Raw genomic sequence first — 15550 nt, 5'->3', positions numbered from 1 at the left:
GGGCCCGGCCCGGCAGCCTGCAGCCCGAGGGCTTCGCGCCTCCCGAAGGCCCTGAGCTCCATTCTAGGCGTTCAGACGGGATGAGGGCGGTGGAAGATGAAATGAGAACCAGAGTTTGACAAAGAAATGGCAAAATAAAAGAAAACTCACACAACACTTCGGAAGAGAGAAAATCTTCATCGGGAAGTTCTGATGGAAAGGAACCTGCATCCACAGTGCTGACGACTTCTGCAGAGGCGAGCGTCCTGAGGAGCAGGCAGACACGATTGCCTGTGGTGCCACACTAAAGACGTCCCAAGACACATGCGGCCACCTGGCATTCAACCCAGACTCCCAGTACATTTAAGAAGCATAGTCGTGGACCAGCAAATCAGACTCTGGAAGTGGCTCTGCATTTCTGGGATCCTCCGGCTGAAGGAGGATGTGATTTGCCAAGATATCCACCCTGCAGACCTCAAATCTGCAGAGAGTAGCCCCGAACCCCAGCCAAGCTCACAGGACGACTTTGAAACGTGCCCTGGCACCCATCAAAGTTACACGCGTGGACTGCGGAGTGCAGGATTAATTCGATTTGAAGTTTCACTGAACGCTTGAGAGACTTCTGAGTCATGAGCTAACTGTGCCACCTGCGGCCACCAAAAGAAACAGCTCCTCCCAGGTCTGGTGGAAGGCTGATCAGGTGCCAAGCACGTGTGGGCACTTGCACCTGGGGGCTTCTTTTTTAATAGTTCATCATCTCTCAATAAATTGTTAGTCTAGCCTTATTTTCTTAAGGAACATTAATTTCATGTATAATGAGTGTATTTTGCATGTTTTAAATTGTAAATGGGGCTAAATCCAAGGAAGCTCAAACTTAAAGCAGGCTTGTGGCAAACTTTGCTTAATCCTCTACCATGCTCCAAGGTAAACTGACAAGTATACTGAAATGGATTTTCCACAAGTATTTTAAGTTGCCACTTGTCAGATGGGTTGTTTTGGATTTAACCATGTAATTCATGGGACCAACTGAAAGTAATCTTTCTTTACAGGTGTCTGGAAAAGCAGTGTCAGAGTCAGACACCTTTACTATCTTTATGGAAACTTAATTTTTGGCCTTTTATGAATATGTCAGACAGGGCTCTGAACAAACATGTTAAGTTGAGCTGTTAAACTGATGGGTTTTACCGAAGTTTACATTCTTCATTTGGTACCTGTGTTATAGTAGGTAGCTAGTCAGGCATGAGTAGGACAGGAGAGGGCCCTCCCCCAGCACACACACCAGGAATGTCAGGCGACCATCACTTGATGCTCAGGAGGTTGTTAACTGTCTCTCAAAAATAATAATTAGTCATAGCCAGGGCCAGGGAAAGGCAGTTTCCCAATAGAAAAACCTGAGCCTAGTGATCAGTAGCTTCCTGATAAGATCTCAGGAGTTGGGCGATTGGGTTCAAGCATGTTTATTAAGAAACAAAATGGTGGAATTTAACTGGTATATGACCTCCAAGGGACATTCAACTAGTAAGGGAAGAATGCCTCAAGTGAACATGCGTACAACTCCAATAAACACAATGCACACGCTCACCTCCCAAGTGCTGGCAGGCCACTGCGCATGTGGACAGCACATCCCAAGGGAAGAATCAGGCGAGAAGAGATGCAAGACCCGGGAAGTATGCCAACATAGAAAATCCCGAGTCAAAGGTCTAACAGCACACTTGATCTCTCCAGTTGCCCACTTGGCCTTCTTCCAAGTGTACTTTCCTTCCTTTTATTCCTGTGCTAAAGCTTTTTAATAAATTTCACTCCCTCTAAAACTTGCCTCAGTCCCTCCTTCTGCCTCATGCCCCTCAGTCAAATTATTTCTTCTGAGGAGGCAAGAATTGAGGCTGCTGAAGACCCAATATGGATTTGCCGCTGGTAACATGCTTTGATGCCGTATGACTTGGGTATGTCCTGCTGCTAACATTTGTAAATAGAGCTAGGTGCATTCTTTATCTATAATACTCCAAGATTTAATGCAGAAGAGTGATTTATAAAGAACATTTTTTTTTTTTTTTTTGAGATGGAGTCTCGCTCTTTTGCCCAGGCTGGAGTGTAGTGGTGCTATCTCAGCTCACTGCAAACTCTGCCTCCCGGGTTCACACCATTCTCCTGCCTCAGCCTCCTGAGTAGCTGGGATTACAGGCACCCACCACCGTGCCCGGCTAATTTTTTGTATTTTTAGTAGAGACAGGGTTTCACTGTGTTAGCCAAGATGGTCTCGATCTCCTGACCTCGTGATCCGCCTGCCTCGGCCTCCCAAAGTGCTGGGATTACAGGCATAAGCCACCGCGCCCGGCCTATAAAGAACATTTTTTAACAATCAGTGGATTTACCACATAAAATTGCTGTAAATTATAATGTGTACAGATTTTTTGTTCAAATATTCCATTGTAAACTTAATATTAAGACTGTTATGTTTCTACTGCTTTTTATTGAATGATATTGCAAAAATACAAAGAAAAGAACCTTCTTTTTTTAAAAAAAAAAAAAAGAAAGAAAAATGATACTGATGGACTTGCTCAATGAAGGGTTGCCACAAATCTTCAACTTGTAAAAAATGCAATATCTGTGAAGGGTAATAAAGCAAAGCACAATTAAACTAGGTGTGCTTGGATAGGGAGATCTCAGCAGCCTTTTGGGGTCATTATTTAAAAATCACAAATCCTCAATAATTACGGGAATGTGCTTGACATTTAGACTGTGAAGAGAACAAATGGTGAAATAAACAAATTTACTTAGCAAGGAGTGGAGGAAGGAAGGTATGTCATCTAGAGAACTGGTGATTCATGGATAAAAATACAATCACTGAACACATAAAGGAGAGCTATGACTTAGCAAGAGAGTTTGTTCTGATGTATGATGCTAATTTCAAACTTTAAACAGCTTGAAAAGGGAGGAGAATGACTAAAATGAGAGGCTCAACTGATTCAGAGATAAAGAATATAAAATCAATAGTTCTGGGAAGGATCTACATTTGTCTTCCTCTCTGCAGACCTACTAACATTGTAAGAATACTTTTTGTCTCTTTCAAAGTGAAGTACGCTCTCCTTACCAAGATTCCCACTTCTACCAACTCATGGTGCTTATCTTTCCGGAGGTTTCCCATATAAATAGTAAGAGAAAAACAGCGGCTGACTTTCTACTCTCCTATCCAATTAATTTGTTCACTCATGAAATAAATATTTATTGAGAATTCATCTTTCTCCAAATTTTTATCTTGTTTTCCCTTCTCTGAAATGTATTTCAGTTTTTACTGTGTTACCTGTCTTCACTTTCACTGTAACTTGCTAGGGATATCCCAAGGGTAATGATAAACTATTATTCTAAGACAGAAACATTGCCTCTTCTCTTTCTCTTCTGCATTCATGTTTCGCCATAGACACACAGATAAAAAGAGATGTAATTACCCCTTATGACTCACGTGTGCTCAGATTTATTGGTTTATTACATTATCAGTGTGTGCTATATCAAGAATAGTCATTATACCAAATACAATCATTTAGACAGTAATTTACAAAGAATCTTCACAACCTACAGTTCAAGTTATTTTTATAACAACCAAAAAAAAAAAAAAACCAATAGATGGAAGAAGTATTATAATCCTCTGAGGGAGCAACTTAGGCCTAAATATGTTAAGAGCTTAAAAAAAAAGCATTAACTTATAGATACATTCCAACCTATTTTGGTTATTTTAACTTGAAAATTCCTAAAGAATAAAAACTTTATCTCTGAATGATATATATATCATTTATTCATATAATTATCAGATATCAATTATTCATAATTATAACAATTATTTATAGTAGTGATATATAAAGGTGACAAAATCTTACAGGTCTTAGTGGTTGATGAGAAAGAAAACCAAATTTGTTCAAGGTCTTTAGATTTAACAAAGACTAGGATGACGCAAAACAAGTAACTGCAAAATAAACTTATCCTACAATATATGATAAAGAAAAGATACTCAGAACAACAGTTGCAAAGAAAAGCTATTAAGTTGTGCTTTAAAAAAAAAAAAAGACACCCAAAACACGGCAAGGTATTAGATTTTTTTATCATCTTTCCTATAAAGATAAGTCATTCTGCAGGATCATCTACATCACAAAAAATCAAAACAACTCTATGGATCGAAGTCAACTTGTTAGCATTTTGTAGCTCCTGAAGCAATGTAAGAAGTATAACTATTAACAAAGTTCATCCAATTGGATGACAGACTCAAATAACTCACCTTGGGAGGGATGTTCATGCCTTTTATCTCAAGACCTGAATCATGGACTATCAATCTCTCTTATAACCTTCAAGAGCTTGAGAGTTTAGCCTGAAAAAGAATAGAAATATAAATAAAGAAAATTTAAAAATAAATACACCATACAAATACTTTTATAACCAAGTGAACCGATCAGTTTTGCAATCATTGCAATATTGATTTCATTTATTTTTTAGTGTTTAAGACATTTAAGAAAACCTTAATTTTTTTAATGCCTATTTCTTTAATTGAATATTTACTTAATGCCCAAGGGAAATTCTGTGTGAGGAAAAGAATGTTCACTATTTGTACTTTGTCTAAAATCAAATTTATAAACCTTCAGGCAATCGACATATCTCCAAATATTCACACATTACTAAGATAACATTAATTAAAACTTCATAAATTTAGCAAACTAAATTTCCATGTGTAAATATCGACAGTAAACTTAACATTTTTTCACTCAACTGAAAGTTCAAGTATAGTATGTTAGATTTCATAAATTAAATTACAATTGTCAATATTTTTGCAGCTAGTTCAAATTATGGAAATGTTCCTTTTGAGCAACACTGGAGATCCTAGAATATGAAAAGTTTAGGTCATGGTTATTTTTCTTTAAAATCTGTGTAAAATGTACAAATTTAAGCAATTTTTAGCTGGGCACAGTGGCATGAGCCTTTAGTTCCAGCTGCCCAGAAGGCTAACGTGGGAGAATCACTTGAGCCCAGGAGTTGAAGGCTGCGGTGAGGTCTGATTGTGCCACTGCACTGTAGCCTGGTTGAGAGAGCAAGACCCTGTCTCTAAATAATTTTTTTTTAAATCTAAGCCTTGGCAATGAAATAAAAAAAACTCAACAAATGGGATTGCATAAAACTAAAAAGCTTCTTCACAACAAAAGAAACAATAGAGCAAAGAGGCAACTCACAGATGGAGAAAATATTTGCAAATTATACATCAGATAAGGTGTTAATATCCAAAATATACAAGGAACTCAAACTACTCAAAAACAAGAAAACAAAGACTCCAATTTTAAAATGGGCAAGAGACTCAACCAGATATCTCCCGAAAGAAGACGTGCAAATGGCCAACAGATAAATTTAAAAATGCTCAACATCTCTAATCATCAGAGAAATGCAAATAACACACAATGAGATGTCATTTCACATCTATTAAATTTGCTATTACCAAAACAAGCGTTGGTGAGGATGTGGAGAGAAAGAAGCTCTGATACACTGGTATTGTAAATTAGTACAGCCATTTTGGACAACAATATGGAGGTTCCTCAAAAAACTAAAAATAAAACCGCCATATGATCCAGCAAGCCCACTAGTAGGTATATACTCAAAGGAATTGAAATCAGTATGCTGAAGAGATGTCTGCACTCCCATGTTTATTGCAGCATTTTTTACAATAGCTAAGACACGGAAACAACCTGAGCATCCAACAATGAATGTACAGATTTTGTAAATGTGTTATATATACATGATGGAATACTATTCAGCTTTTAAAAATCAGGAAATTCTGTCATTTGAAGCAGCATGGATGAAGCTAGGGGACATTATGTTAAGTGAAGTAAGCCAGGCACAGGGAGACAAATATTGTATGAGCTTACTCCGTCTCTCTCTCTCTCCATATATCTATATATATGTGTGTGTGTGTGTGTATACATACATACATATATATGTATATATAAAATATATATACACACACACACATAATATGTATATATAAAATAAAATGACATTTCTTCCTTCTGCTGGAAATACAAATGACAATAGCCTGACTGGTGGCTAATCAATAAAGCAGTCTTCATCATGGCTGGTTGACAACTGGTGGCAGCTGCAGAGCACCCATACAAAGAGGCCATAATTTCCTATGAGGTGAGAGTAGATGAGAGATTCAAACAATCGTTAAAGTAACATTTAGACATATACCCAAGCTCCTATTCATAGCTAAGCAGCAAGAGTAGGCCACTTGAGTTCAAAATTAAATCATAAAGGGTACATATAGTTTAGTTCGAGAAAAATAATAATCAAAGAACTGAATCACAAGATTTATGGTTCACAGATCATTACTGGGGCTTTTTTGTTCTAGGAAGTAGAGATATAAGTGGCTCATCTGGGAATGAATAAAGATATGACCTTGAAGTTTGCTTTGGGTCTCTTAAACTTTGTTTCATTGCCAAAAAAAAAAAAAAAAAAAATAGAGAAACCATCAGCTCAGGGTGTTGGGATTTTCCTAATTGTTGCTGGTTTGCAGTTATTACTGATGCCTCCAAGACTACGAGATTTCTAGATTCAATGAGGCTTGCTATGATTCATATTTGGGAAGGACTTCAATAAGACATTGCAAGTCCAGAAAACAGAAATGGAGAAAACTCTTCCTGGAGCTTCTCTCAAGTTTCCCAGAGTCAATCCTTTAAATAGGCTCCTGATTTTAGACCAGAAGTGAGACAATTATTACCTAACATTTATTTTTGAGACTTTCTCAAGAGCAGCTGCATAGACTTTTGCTCTGGCAAAGCATAATCTTACTGAATAACAATGCATTTGGAAGCAAGAAGCCTAAGATCAGTTTCCGGTTTTGCCACTGATTAACTGTGCTGTCATTGGTGGCATTTAGTTTCTTATTGAAAGGCTCTATAGCATTCATTAAGCTTTATTTATTGAGGACCCACATGGCAGAGAGCCCAAAACCAGAAGCTGTGTTAGTATGTGATGGTGATGTAAATTGTAATATGTGTACTCAGTAGAGAGCACTACAGAATACAGAATTACTTTATGAATTAGCTTATATCTGACAAGAATGTTTTATCAGATGGTCTTTACAAGAAACTGAGGTCATTGCAGTAATATTTGTGAAAACCATGCTTTTCTAGTTTCTGAATTTGAAGCTTTCATATCCAGGGACTTGCTGACCTGGAGGATTTGTTCTTCTCAGGGTTAGCTAATTTCCAGAGATAGCAACTGTTTGCACCTTTCATATGCAAACCAACCAATTCAGAGCCTACATTACCAGACACCTTCTTTATTTGGTTCTTATACTCTGTGAAACTGTATCCCTCTCCTAATCACCCCTGGGCCAGGTACCAGGCAACTAGGGACAGCCCCATTGCCCCAGACCTTGCTGAAATTATTCAAAATAGTTAATTCTAAACCTGCTCACTCTGTCTTGCCTGTTCCTTCTGCAGACAACCACAATAAAGGCCCTTTCCCACATTTCCCTCTCATTCCCTCTGCTTTCTGACCACCCCAGTCCTACTTCCCTAGAGGTCCTGCTTCTGTTTTCTAGGAATATGTGAGTATTAAAAATGTCTCCCTTGTTCTAGTTCCCTTGGAAGGGTGAGAGTGTGAGAGTGGGTGAGAGATGAGAGACTACCTAATGAGTACAATGTACATTATTTGAATGATGGTTACACGAAAAGCCCAGACTTCACTACTACATAATATATCCATGTAACAAAACTGCACCCCTTACATTTATACAAATAAAAAATTAAAAAATTAAAATTTCTTTCTTCACAACAAAACTTTCTGTGTCTGTGTAGGATATAATAAATTCCTCTTCAAAGGTTTTAGCCAGTAAATTGTTAAGTACAATGAGTTCTGAGATCGTCTCCAAAGAACTAATGTATCAGTATGTTCAGCTCTCTTGTTCTTTGTTCTCCATTTTAAAGTTTAACTTCCTCATTCTTTACGTCTCTTGCCCCTAGTTTCAGTAAATAACCCCCTCCTAGCCTCTATCACCTGCTCTGACCTTAGTCACCCCGGTCACCTGCTCTGATATTAGTCATCCTTGGTCACCTGCTCTGTTCTTAGTCACCCTGAGTCACCTGTTCTGTAAGCATCCTTCCCACCAAACTAGTCACCCTGCCACTCCAGCTCGTACCCCTGCTCTTTTTAAAATAGCCAATCAGAATTAGCTTAGACTGTGTGGTCCAACCCTAGCCAATAGGGGAACGACATAGCAGTAGGGGCTACCTGCGTCAGGGATAAGAACTCCTTTCCCTCCCTTGTTCAGGTGTGCTCTCGCCATTGCCCCATCCGCGAGATACACCCTTCTACAGAAGTAAAATTGCCTTGCTGAGAAAATTAAACTTATGTTTGAGTGCTATTTCTTTTGTAGCACCGAAAATTTATTTCCAACATCTGTATAGACTACTGGAGAAAGATACCTACAGGAATGTCTTCTCTGTACTCCTCTATTGATGTAAATCTTGAGCCTTTCAACATACAACTGAGACATAAGGAATAGCATGTGTAGTAGGTTAGTGGGACCCTAGACAAGTTGAGCTGTGGAAATGATAATCTTGTCAATGCAAAGGAGGAAATGCCTCAGTAAATCAAAGTATTGATCGTATATACAGCCCTGAATAGAGACCTAAAACATCCAGCCTTAATTAAGAAAGAGGTTTATATTTCTTACATTACCAGAAATTTGGGAGGAGGAAATCCAGAGCCGACCCAGCTCCTCAAATATTCAGGCTCCTACTATTTTTCTGTTCCATCATCCTTAGCTTTTGGCTTTCATGCTTATGGCCACAAAATAACTGCTGCCTCTCCAGGTGTTATGTCCAAGTGATCCAGGAAGAAAAATGAGGGTAAGAAAAGGGCAAAGGGCTTTGCTAGCCCAGTCTGACCATTTCCATAGACACTCAGACTTTTCCATAAACCCCACCCCATTGATTTCTGCTTATGTCTGTTTGACCAAACTGTGCTACTTGGTCACAGGAGCCTAGAAATTAGATTTTAAAATGCCAACGCTGCATATCTGATTCTTCCTGTGCAAACTGGGGTTTTGTTTTCAAGGAAGAATGAGAGAAAAAAGGAATCTGGTAGGCAAATTGCACTTCTGCTACAATTTTTAACAAAAGTGAGGTTAAGGGGCTTCAGGGTAGGCTCAGGCAGGCAACAGCAACAGCATAGCCACCTGCCTCTTCATGGATCCAAACAAAGGACAAAAAGTGAATTTATATGCAAGCCACACCTTCAGCATAACCTAAAGAATGTCCAAACTTCAAAATACTTATGAATAGAAAGAGAATAATCAGATCTCAGAACACAATTTCTCATTCCCTCACCACACCCTAGCCCTTAGGGCAAACAAAAGCAAACCTAGAGAGCTGCAGGGAAGGCAAAATAGGGAAGCTTGTGAAGGATCCTGAGTTTGATTTAACACCAGAAAGTCTAGGTCCATCCTAGTCTGAGATCAGAGCACGGACTTCAGGAAGGAACTTGGAAGTCTGGGCAATTTAAAGGGGGCAATGATTGAAACCCAAAAGTTCTAAGAAAGAACAAAAGAAACAAAAAAGAAAAGAAAAAAAACCATTCTTTGGCATTAGGTGGGAAGAGTTAAAAAAGAAAAGATGGAAATTTTAGGTTCCTGCAACAAAAAAGGAAAAGCAGAGGATTCACAACTCTCTCTATCCCAGCAAATCAAACCAAAATATCCTGCCAAAGACCTGGACTTTGCAATACCAACATAAGATGATGCCATTAAACCAAAAAGGTTGAAAACATCTTCATTCCATAAAAATTAACAAATGTTAAGTGAAGCTATAACAAAAGCCAGGAAATGGAATTTCGATTATATCAACTGAGAAAAATTCTCCTCTGATAAAACGAGAATAGGCTCAAATTAAAAGTTAACAGAATAGACTCAAATTAAGTTAGTAAGAGGCATTGAAGAAAAGTAGGCAAACTATGAGGAGAATAAGAAAGGCATAAGTGAAGAAGAAAAAAGGGCCAGAGGAAGAGTAGCACACATGCAAGACAGCCAGGAATAATAATAATAATTTTTGTGTTATCAGAGTTCCTGAAGAAAAAACAGAACAATGAGACAGAGCCAATATCTAAAACTATAATTCAAGATAACTTTATAGAGTGGGAAAAGACCTATGTCTATCTACACATTCCTAGAGATCACTGAGTAACGGGAAAAATTTACCCAGAAGGATCATACTCCAAGGCAGAGCCTAGTAAAACTATTAGATTTCAAAAAAAGAAAAGAAAGAAAGAAACCCTCAAGCCTCCAGGAAAAAAGATCAAACAACTTACAAAGGTAAAAGAATTAGACTGGCATCAGACATTTCAAAACCAACATATAAAGCAAGGCAATGCTTTTTTTTTTTTTTTTTTTTTTTGAGACAGTTTTGCTCTCATTGCCCAGGTTGGAGTGCAATGGTGTGATCTCGGCTTTTGCAACCTCTGCCTCCCGGGTTCAAGCAATTCTCCCACCTCAGCCTCCCGAGTAGCTGGGATTACAGGCGCGTGCCACCATGCCCAGCTAATTTTGTATTTTTAGCTGGAGACGGGGCTTCTCCATGTTGGCCAGGCTTGTCTTGAACTCCGTACCTCAGATGATCTGCCTGCCTTGGCCTCCCGAAGTGCTGGGATTACAGGCATGAGCCACCGCGCCCGGCAAGGCAATGCTTTTTAAAAGCTTACTAACCTCATTCCTATGAGAGGTTTAAAAAAAAAAAAAAAAAGCCAGATATAGTGGCATAAACCTGTGTGTGGTCCCAGCTACTCAGGAGGCTGAAGTAGGAATGTTGCAGAACTTTTCGTTAGTTCAGCTAAAGACGGGGTCCTTGTCCACCCTATGGCCACGAAGATTTAAGTTCACAGACAGTTTGAAGGGTGAGTAAGACAGGGTTTTATTGGGTTAAAAGGAAGAAAAGGGGGAAACAGGGACTCTCACTAGGCCAGAGTCCCAGCTAGAGCGCTTCCTGCCCAGCATTTGAATCCCAGATTCCACCCAAGAAGCAGAGGGACCAGGCTCCTCCCTGCTGCAAATGCAGTGAACTTTCGAGGCTCTACCTCAGTGGGCAGGCTGGTTGGAGTTTCTCCAGGACCCCCTCCCACCTGGCTGTCACAGGAGGATCGCTTGAGCCTGGGAGGTGGAGGCTGCAGTGAGCTGTAATTTGACACTGCACTCTAGCCCCTAGGTCACAGAGTGAGACTCTGTCTCAAGAAAATTCATTACTTTGGTCTCCAAAGACATCCATCCTTTTTGGCTCTAACTTACCACAACCCCACATGGCAATCTGCACAACTGTGTGGGCTAAATTAGGTCCCCTGCAAAATTCGTATGTTCAAGTCCTATCAAAATGTGACTGTTGGAAAAGGAATCTTTCAAGGGCAATTAAGTTAAAATGAGGAGGCCATTAGGATGGGCCTTAATCCAGTATGATTGGCATCCTTATTAAGAGAAGAGATAAGGACATAGACACAGGAACAACCATGTGAAGACAGAGGGAGAAGTTGGTCATCTACAAGTCCAGGACAGAAGAAACCAGAAACCTGGAAGAAACCAGCTTGTTGACACCTTGACCTCAGATTCCTAGCCTTTAGAACTGTGAGGAAATAAATTTCTGCTGTTGAAACCACCTGGTCTGTGGCACTGTGTTGTTAGCCCTGGCAAAGTAATACACCAGCCCTTCCTCTTTCCTTCTTACATTCAGCAAATATGCATTGAATATGTCCCCACATCAGGCACTGGGCCACAGGTTGAAGCTAGAGGGGTGAACTTGCAGACACAGTCCCTGCCCACATGGAGCTTCCAGTTTATCAGGGGAGGTCTTTTAAAGACTTAGTATAGGACTGGGATGGCATTCCCTAAAGAAAGAAAAGGAGAAAAGAAGGGAAAAAGGCCTAGACATGCATGTACCTTTTTTCTAGAAATTTCTCCTAAGGAAAACAAAGGATGTATTATTTAGCTGCAAAGAAGTGCTTTGTAGGGTTGTCTTTTTTATTTGTCACTTGTTTGTTTTATTTATTTATTTTCCTAAGATTGTATTTTTAATTGCCACAAATTGGGAACGATCCAAATGTCCAATCATTGAGGACTGGTGAAATAAGTTATAATCAGTACAACAGCCTTCTATAGAATAATTACAAATGAGATTTTAGAAGAAAACTGAATAACATGGAAAGATGCTCTCCAAATGTTCTTTTACACACACACACACACACACACACACACACACACGATTTTAAAAAGTCTTCCCTTTATAGCTATAATTTGATATTTGTTTAAAAATATGTATATGCTTATGAGTCATATTATCTCTTGGTGGAGAAATTAGAGGGGCTTTTAACTTTATTTTTGCTTATCGATACATTTTTAAGATTTTGTACAATAAACAAAAGCTCCCTCTCATCCACAGAGGGCAGTGCTGGCTAATCAGAACTGAATTTTTAGAGTGAATTGTGGCCTCCTGATAGCTGTTTGCTGGTAAATATCTTATAATTGTATCTTTGAGTGTAGTTCCACCATGACTTTTGGTTGATGTTTTCATTTACTTTAATGAGTAAGGCAAAAGAAAGATAATGAAAATGTATGTTGGAACTTCACTCATTCACCAAAGATGCGTGTGACTTCCTTGTACTGAAACAAATAATAGTTTTTCAAAACTAGAATATTCTCTTGATGTTTGTACTATTCACATTGTAACAACTATAGACACATGTTTAATCTGCATTAACATTTTTCTTCAACACCTTTGTAAAAAATAATTTCAACTTTTATTTTAGGTCAGAGTGTACACATGCAGGTTTGTTACATGGGCATGTTGCCTGATGCTTAGGTTTGGGACACGAATGATCCCGTCACACAGGTGGTGAACATAGTACCCTATAGGTAGTTTTTCAGCCCCTGCCCCTCTCCCTCTCCCTTCTCATAGTCCCTAATGTTTATTGTTCCCATCTTTATGTCCATGTGTAACTCATGTCTAGCTCCCAATTACAAGTTACATGCGGTATTGGTTTTCTGTTCTTGCATTAATTTGCCTAGGATAATGGACTCCAGCTGCATCCATGTTGCTGCAAAAGACAAAATTTCATTCTTTTTATGACTACATAGCATTCCATGTTTCAACCATTTCTTAAGTCTACACAATCAAAAAAATAATAAATCAAGCTCTGGCTTTCAATATTTGTAATTTCATGGTGTAAAAACTCCAACCGCAGCTGATTTCATGGCTGATGTCACTGAATGTGGAGTGGGGAAGGACGTGCAGCAGTACATGATTATGTGGTATTTCCCCCAGACAGGAACCAAATAACCTCAAGAACAGCAGCAAACTGTAGTAAGACAATTAGGAATTGATGGCTTCTGAGTATTTATTACCTTTGTTTTCAATATATAATTTTTGTATAATTTATACAATAATGGCATATAATTTAAGCTTGAAAAATGGCTGTGTTTGACCACCAGATTGCAAAATTCCTAAACTATAACAGTCAGCTCTCACAAGACAGCTCCTGCACCCCTCTGCCTGGAGGTCTACCGGGAGAGGGTAGAGCCTACTGTAAGCACAGCTACATTCAACTGAAAACCATAAGCCCCAGCCCTAGTTGCTGATCAGAATGGAGGAACATTCCTGATGAAACATCAATTTCACTTCCTCACCTTGTAGTTCCCTCATCTTGTAGGGTCACATCATCATCATACCCATACCAACTCCCCAACATCAGTATGAATCTCATTTTTGTCTTTTTTTGTATACCATTATCAAGCTTATTAATATCACTACCATCTACAGAGCTCATGAAAGCAAAGAATATTTATTCTTGTCCTTCTTCCCTTGCCAGACAGGTAAGTCCAGAGCTGCAACTTTGGCTTGGGGCTTATTTAGAGCAACAGGGCAGAGACCCTGCACACCTGCAGGGAAGGGAACAAAAGAGAACTGAAGAAAGTGCCTGGACAAAGAGAGGCTGGAGCAGGAATCCACAGGAAACCCAAAGTGTCCACAGATTTGAAGTTGAGGACCTGCTTCAACCAGGGCTGCCCCCACCAAGCAGAAGTGTCCTTGAGGCTGTCACATATGAGCAGTGTAAATAAAATTTCAAGGGAGATGTTAGCCTATTAAAAGAACAATATGATTAAGGAGGTCACAATTACCATTCAGAGACAAGCAAAATAAGGGAAAGCAATTTGGCCAGGCACTGTGGCTCACACCTGTAATCTTAGCACTTTGGGAGGCTGAGGCAGGTGGATCGCCTGAGCTCAGGAGTGTGAGACCAGCCTGGGCAACACGGTGAAACCTTGTCTCTGCTAAAATACAAAAAAATTAGTGGGGTGTGGTGGAGTGCACCTGTAGTCCCAGCTACTAGGGAGGCTGAGGCCAGAGAACTGCTTGAACCCGGGAGGCAGAGGTTGCAGTGAGCCGAGATAATGCCACTGCCCTCTAGCCTGGGTGATAAAGCAAGGCTCCATCTCCAAAAAAAAAAAAAGAGAGGAAGCAATTTTACTTAGATCGATACACTGACATGTTAATTACAAACCATCCCCTTTAATCTGTTCAGACATTAGTAAGCAATCCTGGAATCTCTGATCCATGGAACCCTGGGCCCGGGGTCAGTCCCTCTGTTGCTCTCACCCCGCACCTTTCTCTATTTTCTCTGGTTGCCTAAGCTGGTTACCAGACTCCCCAATTAGCAGAACCCCCATGCAGCATCAGAACGTCCTCTGTATCTCATTCCTTCATGTTCCTGCTAGATGGCAACTTAGATCATTAGATTCACCAAATCTAATGATTCAGCTGGTCAAATCCAGCTAAAGCATGTGTGGTTTGAAAGTGTTCCCTTCCCAGAAAAGGAGTTGCTCCTTAACAAAAAGCCTTCAATAACTTATTCCAAAGGGATTGATTACATAGATATTTTAGACAGTCAGGCAGGGCTTGGGGAATGAGACGTTTGGAGCCAGGAGAGCCTGTTAAAGTACCCCACACTGCCCTGTTTGAAACTAATAGAATTGTATTCATGTTGAGGTCATCTCTTTTCAGAATTTACTGAATGGATGCTTTCCTCACAATTGATTCAAAATTATGAGCTTTTAGTGTACTTTAAATATTGGTTCCCCTAGCATGTGGGGTAATGTAGGGGAGGCAAAATTTTACCTCTACCCTCTTAGAGATTTTTTCGGTTGTGGGGTGCTGAGAATTAAATTGACATAAGACAGATCAACAGAAGAAAAGCATACAAATTTATTTAATCCATGTTTTATGTTGCACAGGAGCCCTCATAAGAAAATGAAGGCCTGAAGATGCAGTTAGGGTTGAACACTTATATACTGAATGGAACAAAGAGTAGTAAATTATGAAAATGTGAGAAAGCAAAGGGGCATGGGCTAGGGTAGTTACTTGGGTGAAATGGCCAGGAAGATAAGGGTTAGTGAAATTAGTTCTGTGCTATAGTTTGGATGTGGTTTTATTGGGGGAACCCACCCCCAATATTTCAATGTAATATTTTCCCTAAGTGTTGGCAGTCTGAGAAGTAAAGAGAA

General features: G+C 39.5%; 2 protein-coding genes across 3 annotated transcripts in view; both read right to left on the bottom strand.

Moving 5' to 3' along the window:
• The window catches only part of RAPGEF4 (Rap guanine nucleotide exchange factor 4), a 381527-nt gene extending 377191 nt beyond the window's left edge, over positions 1-4336 (bottom strand). Inside the window, exon 1 of one of the 2 annotated variants that reach the window (XM_054548828.1) lies at positions 4247-4336. The gene's annotated coding sequence lies outside the window, so the exon portion shown is untranslated. The remainder of the gene's footprint in view (positions 1-4246) is intronic. The other variant, XM_054548824.1, reaches the window with a different exon arrangement.
• The window catches only part of PDK1 (pyruvate dehydrogenase kinase 1), a 111105-nt gene continuing 99804 nt past the window's right edge, over positions 4250-15550 (bottom strand). The window contains exon 12 of the transcript XR_008521480.2: positions 4250-4336. The gene's annotated coding sequence lies outside the window, so the exon portion shown is untranslated. The remainder of the gene's footprint in view (positions 4337-15550) is intronic.

The sequence above is a fragment of the Pongo abelii genome, chromosome 11 (assembly GCF_028885655.2).
Source record: "Pongo abelii isolate AG06213 chromosome 11, NHGRI_mPonAbe1-v2.0_pri, whole genome shotgun sequence".
In the NCBI taxonomy this organism is placed as follows: domain Eukaryota; kingdom Metazoa; phylum Chordata; class Mammalia; order Primates; family Hominidae; genus Pongo; species Pongo abelii.
This window is presented reverse-complemented; position numbering and strand designations above follow the sequence as displayed.